At 37.4% G+C, this 14,378-nt stretch overlaps 1 protein-coding gene and 1 pseudogene across 1 annotated transcript in view; both read left to right on the top strand.

The window, feature by feature from the left end:
- The window catches only part of GMPS (guanosine monophosphate synthase), a 62,399-nt gene that overhangs the window by 2,911 nt on the left and 45,110 nt on the right, over positions 1-14,378 (top strand). The gene's annotated exons all lie outside the window — the stretch shown is intronic.
- Positions 10,879-10,979, top strand: LOC114209176 (U6 spliceosomal RNA; annotated as a pseudogene).

Genomic DNA, 14,378 nt, shown 5'->3' with positions numbered 1-14,378 from the left:
TGGCCTTATCTAACCCTCAGATTCTTGGTTGGAGCAGAAGTGGGACCTGCTCCATCACCTTTACTGAGATGTTGACTAGGGTAAATCATATTTTAATTAAAGGTGTTTTATAAATTGGTTGTGATATAGAATCTTTAATGACCTCTACTGTTTGGCATTTTTAAATTTAAGGTTTTTTGGGGGACACCTGGGTGGCTCAGTCGTTAAATGTCTGCCTTCAGCTCAGGTCATGGTCCCAGGGTTCTGGGATCGAGTCCTACATCGGGCTCCCTGCTCAGCGGGAAGCCTGTTTCTCCCTCTCCCACTACCCCTGCTTGTGTTCCCTCTCTTGCTGTCTCTCTCTGTCAAATAAATAAAATCTTTTAAAAAAAGAAATTAAGGTTTTTTTAATAAAACAAGCCAAATTTTATTTTTTTAAAGATTTTATTTATTGAGAAAGAGAGACAGAGAGAGTAAGAGACAACATGAATGGGGTGAGGGGCAGGGCTGGATCCCAGGATTCTGGGATCATGACCTGAGCCAAAGGCAGATGCTTAACCAACTGAGCCACCCAGGTGCCCCTTTAAATTTAAGTTTTTGAATCAGGTTGAAAGATAACAAGATTTTTTTCCTGGGTTGCATTGAGTATGAAACAACTGTCCTTTTATGATAACTTTATAGAACATTTTTTTAAAGGTCAAAGATTTTTTTTTTCCTGCTTCACATTTTGTCCAGATAATAAGATATTCATCTAGGGCTAGGTTGGTTAAGCGTCTGACTCTTGATTTTGGCTCAGGTCATGATATCAGGGTTGTGAGATTGAACTCACATTGGGCTCTGTGCTGGGGGTGGAGCCTGCTTAAGATTCTCTCTCTCTCTCCTTCACTCCTACCTCCCTCTCTTTCTCTCTCCCCCCCTTAAAAAAAATCATCTAGAATGAAAGAGCTGTTACAGACAAAAGGAATAGTTTTTATTGTTTCCTGTTCTTAGACTTGGAAGGTTTTGAAATTCCTCCAGGAACTTCACATAGCCTTGTCTTTAGCTGGGCCAAATGTAGACTTGTCCTATACTTGTTCAAATGTATTTGATACTTTTAAGAGGCTATTTAATGATTCCTATTCCAAAGGATGCTGTTTAACGTAATGAATACTTATTTGCTATCCAGAAGAATAAAATTTACCTCTGTTATGGTGCTTACAATGTCTTCATGTTTCCTTCTAACCTAGACTCTGTTTAGATGCTCAAAATGAATGAAGTCCTCAGGGATAAAACATAATTCTGAAGCACTTTGTGAATCAACAGAAAAGTAATCGTTTCATAGGAATTTGAATCTTTGTATAGCATGTATAATTCTGAGTTGTGTAGAATACTTTTCTCATGCTTATTGTGGAATAGAGACGTTTCTGAATTTGCTTAAGAATCACAGTGGTTTAAAAAAAATAGCTTTACTATAGTAGCAATGTGGTATTAGTTGGTTTTCTAGTGGTGGACCCTTGCCATGTTTTGAGGACCAAGGAGATGGTTTATATAGTTATGTCCATACATTCCCTAATATAGTACATTATAACGTGATAGGGAGTGAGGTGTTTGGTTATAGTTAGAGTGTGACCTTATATTCTTTGTCTAAACTGGGGTACTTAAACATAAAAGGAATTGCTAAAAATAAATTGTAATTGCTGTAAAATAAAATATTACCAAACAAAATAAAAAATTTTGGTTTTATACAATATAGTAAATAAATGGCAAAACTCCTGTAGCAAGAATGTTCAAATTACTCTCTCTGGCCATCATGCAGAGGAACACACAACATCTCTTTCCTGCATATACTTTACAGATACCTTATTCACATTTCCCACTGACCCAGATGATGGTGGCCTAGAGGTTTGGTGCATCTTGCAAGCTGAGCAATGGCTGTGGCACTCAAGACTGGATAGAGTTAGCTACTCTTAGATGCCCCCGTCCAAGTGTACTTCATTTTATTAGGAAAGGATGTGGAAAAAGAAATGGTGTATCAGTGGTTGGCTTTCAGATTGAACCTAAAGTTAGAAGTGAGAACTCTGTGTTCATTGCACCTGTACTCCACAGAACTAGACAAAACCATGGCAGAAGGTGGAAGTATACAGTGAAAGTGTAACAAACCCATCCTATGGTACTTTAATGCAGTTATTCATAAGAATGTTAAAAAATGAAGATTATGAGATAAATGGGTGGGTGTGGGAATAACAGGTGTAAATTAGGACAGTCCTGGCAAACTGGGCCATATGGTCACTCCAGTTATAGAGCATGTATTGCCCTGAGTTTGGATCTCGATTTCAACAGTGACATCTATTTAAACTTTGGCTAACTTTTAATCCTAATGTGTATATTAGAATAATTATTTCTGAGTTAGTAACTATGCTAAGAGTTTATGAAATTCTTAAAAACTGAGTGCTAAATTACTTGTTTTCTAAAAGGTGAGAACGAGCAGTGTTGAAACTGACCAGAAGATAAAATAATCTGCTCTAATCTACCATAACATTTTCAGGGGATGTTTCCCAAACTTTTGAAGCTGCCTGGACATGCAAAATTCTGATATTCTTGTTTGTCACAGGAGAACAGAATCCTTTTTGTCTCTTAAAACTTACTGAGATCTGTGTAAATTTAAGTCACCTTCACCTTGTCTGTAATTTGGAATATTAGTTTTAGTAATTCTTATCCTCTGAGTCTCATTATGAATATAAATCTAAGACTCCAGAATTCTAAAATGCTGCTTTGAACAAATTTTGGATGAACAATTCCTAACTAATTTGGGAAAATTTAGATGAATTATAGATAAATCATTGTTTTGATACGTTTATTGGTAATAGTGAAACTTTTTATGCTGTAATTTTTTCCCCTTTAACATTTTATGAAACATTTCAAACTGACAAGTTAAAAGAAATTTTAGTCAGCATTTAGGTGTAAAATCTAGATTCTACTCTTTACTTTTCTTAAAAAAATATATATTTTTTAGGGGCACCTGGGTGGCTCAGTCATTAAGCATCTGCATTTGGCTTGGGTCATGATCCCAGGGTCCTGGGATCCTGGGATCGAGCCCCGAGTCAGGCTCCCTGCTCAGCGGGAAGCTTGCTTCTCCCTCTCCCACTCCCCCTGCTTGTGTTCCTTCTCTCACTTTGTCTCTCTCTGTCAAATAAATAAAATCTTTAAAAAATTATAACCACTTTATTGAGATATTCGTATACCATAAAATTGTGCTGTATAAAGGGTTCAGTGGTTTTTAGTATACTCACAGATTTGTACAACCATCACCACAGTTAATTTCAGAACATTCTCATCACCCCCAAAAGAAATCCTGTACCTTCTAGCAGTCAGTCCTCCTTTCTCCTGGTCTGCCTTTCTCTCCCAACCCTAGACAACTACTAATCTGTTTTGTCTCTATAGATTTGCCTATTCTAAACATTTTATATGACTAGAATCTTACAGTATATAGTCTTTTGTGACTGGCTTCTTTTATTTAGTGTAATGCTTTCCAAGTTCATCTGTCTTGTGGCATGTGTTAAGTACCTTATTCTTTATTACCAAATAATATTCTGTTGTATGGCTATTCCACCTTTTACTTATCCATTCATCAGTTGATAGACATTGGGTTTTTTATACCCTTTGGATATTATGGATAATGCTGCTATGAATATTCTTGTACAAGTTTTTGCGTAGACATAAGTTTTCATTTCTTTTGGGTATATACATAGGGGTGGAATTGCTGGGTCATGTAGTAATTCTATATTTAACCTTTTGGTGAATGGTCAGACTGTTTTCCAAAGTGGCTGCAGTATTTCTGTCCGTATTTCTGCAGCATTTCTGTCAGTAGTGCATGAGGTTCTAATTTCTCCCCATTTTTGCCAGCACTTGTCTTTTGGATTATAGCCGTCATAGTGGGTATGAAGTGGTATCTCATTGTGATTTTGGTTTGCATTTCCCTAATGACCGATGACGTTGAACATCTTTTCATGTGCTTATTGTCCATTTGTATATTTTCTTTGGGGAAATGTCTATTCAAATCATTTGCTTATTTTTAAAAGTAGGTTACTTGTCTTTTTATTGAGTTGTAAGCGTTCTTTATTCTAGTGACAAAGTTTCTTATCAGAAATATGCTTTGCAGATATTTTCTGCCATTCTGTGGGTTTTTACTTTCTTAACGGTGTGCTCTGATGCATAAAAGCTTATAGTTTTGATGAAGTTCAACTTATTTTCTTTTATCACTTGTCTTTTGGTATTTCATCTAAAGAGCATTTCCTTTTTTTTAATAAGTTTTTTTTTAATTCCAGTTAACATCCAGTGTAATATTAGTTTTAGGAGTAGAATCTAGTGATTTGTCACTTATATATAATTCCCAGTACTCATCACAACAAGTTCTCTCCTTAATACCCATCACCCATTTAGCCCATCCTTCCCCCTCCCCTCTAGCAACCCTCAGTTTGTTCTCTATATGTAAGAGTTTTATGGTTTGCCTCCTAAGGAGCATATCCTAATGACCTTGAATCTTACATAATTGTCTATGTTCTCTTCTGAAAGCTTTGTAGCTTTAGCTCTTATATTTAGGTCTTTGATCCATTTTTGTTGTGAGATCTTAAGTTATAATTTGTTGGAACATTTTCATATTGTTGCATTATTGTCATGAACTGTGAGATATGGTCCTCCCAACTCCCGACCTCTGATTGGGTGAAATAAGGCACCAGATTTACAGCATTAGACTGAGGTGATAACTTTTTAAAAGGTAATTAAAGGTAATTAGGAATAAAAGTACAAACTTTTAATGGATGGTTAATTGGATGCTTAATCCACTTAAGTGGATTTAACCCGATTTTGGTTTTGTAATGGAGGGGCTCTTAGATTTGAGTGAATGTTGGCTTTGTTTTTGACAACATGGCAGAGCTTGACCATCTCGTGCCCCTGAAGGCTGAGGGTAAACAATTGCTTATTGTAACATTGTTTTTCAGTTTGTGGAGACACATGGTTTGAAAAAGGTTACTAATAAGTATTTTGTTTTGTTTGTTTTTATTGAGGTAAAATGTACATAGGTGAAGTGTATAGATCTTTAAGTGTACAATTTGAATTTTGACAAATGTATATACCTGTGTAACCACTACCCCAATCAAGATATAAAACATTTCTATCACTCCCAAGTTCTTGCATGTCCCTTGGTTCCTCCAGCAGCAACCACTGTTCCCATTTCTATAGCCAGACACTAGTTTTGTCTGCTTTGAACTTTATATAAATGGAATCGTATGATTTTTGGCTTCTTTCACTCAGCATAATGTTTTTGAGATTTATCTATGTTGTAATAGTAGTTCATTTTTATTGTTGTGTAATATTCCACTGTAGGATATACTAGAATTTATCCATTCACGTGTTGATGGCCATGTGGACTGTTTCCAGATTTTGTGGACATAGATGTTCATTACTCGTGGATAAATACCTAGGAGTGGAATTACTGGGTCAGAGGATACCTTAATAGGTTTTGGTATTTTCTATTTTGTACCGTTTAGAATATTTAGGTTATAATAATCTACTTGATGCCTGGAAGAGATAAACACTGGTAGAGTAAAATAAACTTAAAAAAATTGCATCATGGGGTGCCTGGGTGGCTCAGTCATTAAGCGTCTGCCTTCGGCTCAGGTCATGATCCCAGAGTCCTGGGATCCAGCCCCGCATTGGGTTCTCTGCTCAGCGGGAAGCCTGCTTCTCCTTCTCTACTCCCCCAGCTTGTGTTCCCTCTCTTGCTGTGTCTCTCTCTGTCAAATAAATAAATAAATAAATAAATAAATAAATAAACTCTTTTAAAAAAAAGTGCATCATAATATTTTGTCCTTAAGGGTATTTTTAAAAGTACCTTGTTGAGCTGTATTTTAATGTGAATAGGATATGGTTTGTGGGTAAACAGGCTACTTTTAGATTGGCTTTATAAACATGTACCAGTAGAAATGAACAACTTCTTTATTTGATAATAGCAATCTGAATTTTAAATTCAAAAATAATTTGAGGGCTCCTGGGTGGCTCAGTCAGTTAAGCATTTGACTTTTGATTTCTGCTCAGGTCATCATCTCAAGGTCATGAGATTGAGTTCTGTGTTGGACTCCACGCTCAGCGGGTAGTCTGCTTGGGATTCTCTCTCTTCCTCTTCCTCTTCCTCTGCTCCTCCCACTGCTTACATGTGTGCCCGTGCACTCTCTCTCTCTAAAATAACTAAAATAAAAAAATAATTTGACAATAAAGCTGATTAAATAGATTTGGAAGCACTCGGGATTTAATAAGGCTGGGTTTCTATTTCTTTTTCTTTTTTTTTTTAAATGCAACCTTGGCATTGGTGCGGTATTTGCATATAAAAAACTATTTTCAAGTGTTTGATAACCTATCAGTTTGTGAGGCATATTATCCTGGTATGGTAAATCTTGGGTTCACAAGGCCTACCTCTCCAGAGGTTAATTAATAGTACCTCTGTGTGGTTCCTCTTCTCTGATGTCTTTCCTTCATTAGTTACCCCCTTAAAAAAAAGATAAGTATGCATTTATGTTTTAAATTTCCAGAGCTAGAGAATCAGTGTAATGTGTATCTTAAGGACAAGGTCACAGAGAGCTAAACATGATAACAGCCATTTTGAATAATTTTGCCCTGTATTCTTATGTATTTCTGCTATATATGGCCAGGGAAAGCAGAATCATAGTATGTTACTGATTGAGAACCTGCCATGGATGCTTTGGTGTTAAACAAAGTTTTTGTAAAACTTAACTTTAGGTGGTATTAAACATTCAGAAGGACATGTGAACTAATTTTTTGCTGACAAGTTTGTGGGTCAGCTCAGCATTGCTGAGCTCCACTACTTTCATCCTTCTCTTGGGACGACTAGGTTGATGGTGTTTTCATGATGGCAGAAGGACAGGCTGGAAGTAGAATCATTAAGATGGCTTGGCACTCTACCATTTCAGCCCTCATTACATTGGCCAAAACAAGTCTCATGGTTGAGCCCAATGTCAAAAGTGAGGAAATATATTCTGCTTAAAACAGGATGAACTGCAAAGTCATATGAGAAATGGATATAGGGAATAGTGAAGAATTAGGGCTAATAATACAGTCTGTTGCATATCGAATATTAAAAACATGCATAAGTAGAGCAAAGAGTATAAAGTACCAACCAGCTAAACAAATATAAGCATGTGGTCAGACTTCTTTCATATACATGTACATAGAATGAACTACTGTATAAATGTCAACTGTATTCAATAATCGCACCTAGAATTTTTTATATGTATAAGAGACTTAGACTTTTTTGAGAATCATATACCACTTACAATTAAAAAAATATGAACTAAATTAGTTTTGGTATTTTTAAAACTTTCTTCATGTTTAGTCTGATACTTCTAAGTTATCTTTTGACCTGAGTTGTCCAAAAACTGTTTTTCTACACATCTTCTATGCCATCAAGAATTTTGATGATTCAGTGTTTCTTGAGAGTGCTCACTTCTGGAATTTTTTTCCAGGCCATTAATGATTCATTCTGCAAGTTTTTTTTTTTTTTTAAAGATTTTATTTATTTATTTGTCAGAGAGAGAGACAGTGAGAGAGGAAACACAAGCAGAGGGAGTGGGAGAGGGAGAAGCAGGCTCCCTGCTCAGCAGGAAGCCCGATGCAGGACTCGATCCCAGGACCCTGGGACCATGACCTGAGCTGAAGGCAGATGCTTAACGAGTGAGCCACCCAGGCCTCCCTCATTCTGCAAGTTTTGATGCTAGTACTTCCTTGTTCTTACCGGAAGATGTCAATGGAAGTTTTTCAGGTAGTAATTCAGTCCTTTTTTTTTTTTTTTTAAAGATTTTATTTATTTATTAGAGAGAGAGAGAGAGAGAGAGAGAGAATGAGCAGGGGGAGGGTCAGAGGGAGAAGCAGGCTTCCCGCGGAGCGGGGAGCCCGATGCGGGGCTCGATCCCAGGACCCCGGGATCATGACCTGAGCCGAAGGCAGACGCTTAACCACTGAGCCGCCCAGGCGCCCCCAGAATTCAGTCCTTCTTCAAGTAGTTTTTAAATGTTAAGGGGTTGCACTTGTCCAGTGATACTACTAGTAGTAACAAGCCACTGCACTGTCCAGGGGTCTTGCTCAAATGTTTATAGAATACCTAGAGAAATGACATACTTGGTGAGTTATATGAAGTTTCAGAATGTCTATCCTAGATGAATTTCAGCCAAGCTCAGCTATATTTCTTTTTTAAAAATTTTTTTCCTTTAAACTTTTTTATTGTTATGTTAATCACCATACATCACATCATTAGTTTTTGATGTAGCGTTCCATGATTCATTGTTTGCATATAACACCCAGTGCTCCATGCAGAACGTGCCCTCCTTAATACCCATCACCAGGCTAACCCATCCTCCCACCCCCCACCCCTCTAGAACCCTCAGTTTGTTTTTCAGAGTCCATCGTCTCTCATGGTTCGTCTCCCCCTCCGATTTCCCTCTGCTCAGCTATATTTCTTTTGCTCAAACCTTGGGACATCTTTCTGCTCTAAGGGAAATTTTCTGAGAGACTCTGGGGAATCTCTTTCCCTTGAGGGATTTTATATCAAATTGTACATAACTATGGCCATGGCAGTGACAGCTGTGTCATTGAGCTAATGGAAAATTTAAGATACAATGTGATTTTAGAGATGTCTGGCTTCTTTCAGTTGGCATGTCTGAGATTGATTTATCCATGTTGGGATTTTTCAGCCAAAGAGGACATTACCCTCTGCGGGATCATGGGGTGTTCAAACAGCAATTTAGGTTAAAGATTAGGTCAAGGCCTTATGGGGCTTGGACGGTATTTTGGACTTAATTGAACTTTATTCTGAGGGGAAATAATTGAAGGATTTTAAGCAGGGGGAGGACTTGAAGTCCAATTTCTTTTTTTTTTTTGCACAGGCTTGTTAACCAACTGATGAAAGTCAGGATCACCAATAATGGAATAAAATGACATCATGTCCTTGCCATAGTGTTTTATTAGGAAGAGGCATAATTACATCACCAGTGTAAGATTGTTGCCAAAAAAGTGTTTATCTGGAATCTAATCATAAGGCAGCAAATAGATCCTGGTTGAGGCATATTCTACAGAAAGCTGGTCTGAACTTTCAAAAAAATGGCTGTGTCCTAAAAGACCGTAAAAAGGTAAATAGGTAGTTCGGATTAAAGGAGACAATGACATGACAGTGTGAGTACAGAGTCTGTGGTTTTTGATAGGGTTCTGGAATTAAAAACAAAGCAAAACAAAACAAAAAAGCCAGGGGCACCTGGATGGCTCAGTTGGTTGAGTGGCGGACTCTTGGTTTTGGCTTAGGTCATGATCTCAAGGTCCTGGGATCAGGCTCCACCCTCAGTGGATTGGGGGAGGGTCTGCTTCAGGATTCTGTCTCTCTCCCTCTGCTCCTCCCCCCACTTGCTCATGCTCTCTCTCTCTCTAAAATCTGAAAAAAAAAAAAAAGCCATAAAGGACATTAGTGGTGACATTTGAGGAAATTTGTGTGTAGATACTATTAGGGCTAAATTTCTTGGGTGTGATTATGTATTGTAGTTATATAGAGGAATGTCCCTGTTGGTAGGAAGTAAATACATGCTGAAAAGTTTTTTGGGAGAGAAATATCTATAATTTATTTTCCAGTAATTCAGAGGAAGAAGTATATATAGATAGAAAAAATGCAAATGTGGCAAAATGTTACTAATTGTTGAATTTAGGTGGACAGTGGGGTTTATCGTGCTATAGCTTTTTTTTTAAGTTTATTTATATTTAAATTTTTTTTAAAGTTTATATTTATTTTTTAGTAATCTCTACAACTAGTGTGGGGCTTGAACTCACAACCCCGAGATCGAGAGTTAACATGATCCTTTGACTGAGCCAGCCAGGCACCCTGTGCCATATTTTCAACCTTTCTGTAGGTTTAAAATTTTTCAAAAATAAAAAAAGGAGGGTAGAACACAAGCATATGATAAGATCAAGAGCTAGAGAGTCTCTTTGATTTAACCCTTTTAATTGTAGGCTCAAACTTCATTCAGTGTTGTATGTGAGGTGATGGTTTCTTAAGAAAAACCTTCAGTTAAGTTTGTTGACATTTCTAAAGTACCTAAGATGTTAGATAATTTTGTGAAGAAAATGTACAATTTTTCCTGAGTTATAGGTGTGGTGAGATTAAGTAAGTAAATATGCTACTTCCAGTATCCTTTTGGTAATGAAAGGATTATTCTGGGTAGTTGAGTATTTCAGATGACTAAAATGTCTGTGTGTGTAGGTGGGGGGTGGTTCTTAAAATCTCTTTAAACCCTAAGACTTTTATTTTGGCAACTGAGGCCTACTAAAGTGTTCTTTGAAGAGCAACTACCTGAATAAGTTTAGTACTGATGAAATTCAACTTTCAAAATCATTTATATAGTACACTACTACTTTTCTCAGACATCAGCAGAACACTATTTCACTCATGTAAGCAAACTTTCTAAAGTAATAAAGCTTCTTCTAAGTACCAAAACATTAAAAATTAAAATAATTTTTCCAAAAATATAGTGCATATTTACCCACTTCTATAGTGCTACCTGTTTTGGGGTTTGAAAAGGCCTACATTTACCTTCTGCTTCTGCCAGTGTGTCCCTAGGCAGGTGATACAGTATCTGAGTCTCATTTTCTTCATCTGCAAAATAGAAATACATATCATTATGAATAAGAAAATATGTAAAGCACATGAAATACTAGGTATGAAGTAAATGTTAGTTCCCTTTTGTTTTACTTTAAAAATCTTTTTATTGTAAAATAAAACATGGATACAGAAAACTACACACAATAAATGTATAGTTGAGTGAATTATAAGTCATGTGTGCTTTTTATCCAAAATATTGAAAGGTTTTTTTCTTTAAAGTCCAGTAATTTGTTAAGCATATGTGTTGGTACAGAGATTAGCATGGCCCCTGTGGAGGGATGACATGCAAATTTGTGAAGCGGTCCATATTTTTCCATTTGCAGCGATGTGGGTGGAGCTAGAGAGTATGATGCTAAGCAAAATAAGTCAGAGAAAGACAAATACCATATAATTTTACTCATATGTGGAATTTAAGAAACAAAACAAATGAGCAAAAGAGGAAAAAAGAGAGAAAGGCAAGCCAAGAAACAGACTCTTAACTCTAGAGAACAAACGGTTACCAGAGGGGATGTGGGTGGGGGATGGGTGAAATAGGTGATGGGATTAAGAAGGGCACATGTCCTGATGAGCATCGCATGTTGTATGGAAGTGTTGAATCACTATATTGTACACCTGAAACTAATATTACATTGTATGTTAACTGAGTGGAATTTAAATAAAAATGTAAACACAAGTATATGTTGAGATTGGTCATTCTGGGTTCATAGTCTAATTTTGATTCATAATCTTTTATGCCTTATATAATTTTCTTAGTATCTTTTAGTTCATTGAGAAATTGTACTTTCCAGTTTTGATCTGTTCTTTTTGGCTTGCTCTTGTAGGATGTTTTTATTCCTTATTCTCTCCTTTTTACTTTGAGTAACTTTGTACGGGATTTGACTTCTATAATTTGTTTCTCTTGTATGTGAATATAGTTTTCCTGAGTTTTTAGAAGGAATCTCTATTCAGATAACTTTTATAACTTTATAGAGCCCCCTCTTCTGTTAAAATTATGGCAGCTTGTTCTCTGAGGATTCCTTGCTCTGATTCTTCCCTCTATTTTAGGTTGACCCTTCTATTTTCCTTCTTCCTTGCCCTTGTCCTGCTTAATTTTGATTCTGCTCCCAGCAGTTGCTCCTCATTTGTGAGCCTTGTTCTAGAAGGGAGCCCTGGCCCATTAGTTGAGAAGGTTCCTGGGGATTAAACTCCTTCCACCCCTTTAAGCCTTACCTTGGGTCTCCTGCTACGCATGTGTTATTGGAGTATGCATACCTCCCCCCGCTGCAACTGCTGTAGTCGAATTGGCGCCTGTGCTTTCTTTTCTTTTCTTTCAAATAAAGATTTATTTATTTATTTGAGAGAGTGTGCTCATGTAGGAGGAGGGGCAGAGGGAGAAAATCTTCAAGCAGACTCCCCACTGAGTATGGAGCCCAACCTGGGGCTTAATCTCACGACCCTGAGATCATGACCTGAGCTGAAACCAAAAATCAGGCGTTCAAGTGACTGAGCCACCCACGCGCCCCTGTCCCCTGTGGTTTCTAGCGAGTACCTTTTTGGCTTTCTTGGAATTCTGCTCTCAAGTTACTCAGTGAAACTCGGTTGTTTCCCCCACAAATGCTGTTACACTAGAGTTTGTGACTATGGTAGTTTATTCCTACCAGCTTCTATTTGGGGAGATAACTTGTCATTTAGTTTTTTGGTTTTGCTGTTCAGTGATACATGGAAATTCAGGAAGACCCAAAAATGATACCATCTCCATCTTATGAGAATCTGCCAGATTCTTTTGCCTTATTGTTAAATTAGAGTACTGATATGGTTTGATTGTTTCCTTAATATTGTTTATTGATGTCTTAAAAGATATCTTTATGAACATCATTTACTTTATTATGATGACCTCAAGTCAGTTGAGAGGGATGTGAACCTTTTAGGCTTTTGTGTTTCTTTTTCTTTTTCTTTTAAGGATTTTATTTTTAGGTAGCCTCTACACCCTAAGATTAAGAGTCACACACCCTACAGACTGAGCCAGCCAGGCGCCCCTGTGTTTACCTTTTAATTGTATAAACAGATATAATAGATTTTTTTGTTGTGTACTATTTTGAATTTTATTTGTCTCTGCTGTTGATGTGACTAACAGCTTCTTTTCTCATTAGGGTCCTTTTTCTAATCTGTTAAGGTTTGGAAGTCTATCAAACTTTATAACTCTGTGAAGTAGGAGTAAATAGAGTCTAGGTTTTGAGGGAAAGGAACTTTTGCTTACGTTACTGGTGACCTGTTTGCTTTCCCCTGAGTTGTTGAAGTTTGTGCTGGGTAGGCAAGTTGATAGCTGAAATAGAAAGAATGAGTCAAGGATTCAGTATTTCCTCAATGACCTCTGATACCATATGATTGAACATTTTCAAAAGCTGGTAAGAAAACAGTATACATTTTTCTTTTAAAATTCAGTTAAGTAAAAATGAGTTGATTTAAAGAAATACAGACAATCCTCACTATATAATAGTAGGACGACCATAAAAATGATTGTGCAAGCTGAAACCATGCAAAGTTATTTGTTTCTTTTTTTTTTTTTTTAGAGAGAATGTGTGCATGTGCACACATATAGAAGAGTTGGGGGAGGGGTAGAGGCAGAGAGTCTTTAGGAGACTCCTCCCTGAATGTGGAGCCTGACACAAGCTTGATCTCAGAGCAGGATAATGACCTGCTCTGACACCAGGAGTCCAATGTGTAATGGCCTGAGCCATCCAGGCACCCCGAAAATCTTGAGCAGGCTCCGTGCCCAGCGCAGAGCCTATTGCGGGATTCATTTTCACCACCCTGACATCATGACCTGAGCTGAAATCAAGATTTGGATGCCTAGAGGCACCTGGTGGCTCAGTTGGTTAAGCATCTGCTTTCGGCTCAGGTTATGATCCCAGGGTCCTGTGATGGAGGCCTGCATCGGGCTCCCTGCTCTACAGGGATCCTGCTTCTCCCTTGCCTCTGCTGCTTCCCCTGCTTGTGCGCTCTCTCTCTTAAATAAATAAGTAAATAAAATCTTAAAAAAAAAAAAGAATCTGATGCCTAACCGACTGAGGCACCCAGGTGCTCCTCATGCAAAGCAGTTTTAATCAGTGGGAAGATTACAGTGGTTTGGGGACCTTTAAAATATTTTGTTAAAACATTAAATCTTACTGTTAATTATACAAGTATAGAGAAATAAAATACTGTAACTGTTTAGTATGAGTTAAAACATTAGACACAATGAGAATTGTTTTCTTTGTGAAATATGAATCAAGGGTAGTTTAAACAGTCTTTCCCTTTGCATCTTTTCTATGCCTTAAAACAGTGTTTCCTTTTGCATCTTTTCTATGCCTCCTTGGCTTTTGACATTTTATCCTTTACAGTTGAAATGTCATGAAATACCTCCAAGAGTTTCTTTCTTTTTGCTTTTTTAAAAAGATTTTATTTATTTACTTTTGAGAGAGAGAGAGAGAGAGAGAGAGCATGAGTGGGATAAGGAGCAGAGGGAGAAGCAGGCTCTCTGCCGAGCAGGGAGCCATGTGGGGATTGATCCCAGGACCCTGGGACCATGACCTGAGCCAAAGGCAGACGCTTAACCAACTGAATCAGCCAGGCTTCCCTCTAAGAGTTTCTTTAATGTGAAGTATTTTCCTGGAGTTACTTTCTCTGGGACATTGTCATCCTTTCCATAACAGCTGCTTTCCGCATTGATAATTGATAAGTTTACCCTCACCAA

The sequence above is a fragment of the Eumetopias jubatus genome, unplaced genomic scaffold (genome assembly GCF_037043125.1).
Source record: "Eumetopias jubatus isolate StellerSeaLion01/CBP00866 unplaced genomic scaffold, mEumJub1_p1.0 scaffold_1, whole genome shotgun sequence".
NCBI lineage: Eukaryota > Metazoa > Chordata > Mammalia > Carnivora > Otariidae > Eumetopias > Eumetopias jubatus.
The sequence above is the reverse complement of the archived record's forward strand: the minus strand, read 5'-3'. Positions and strand labels throughout refer to the sequence as shown.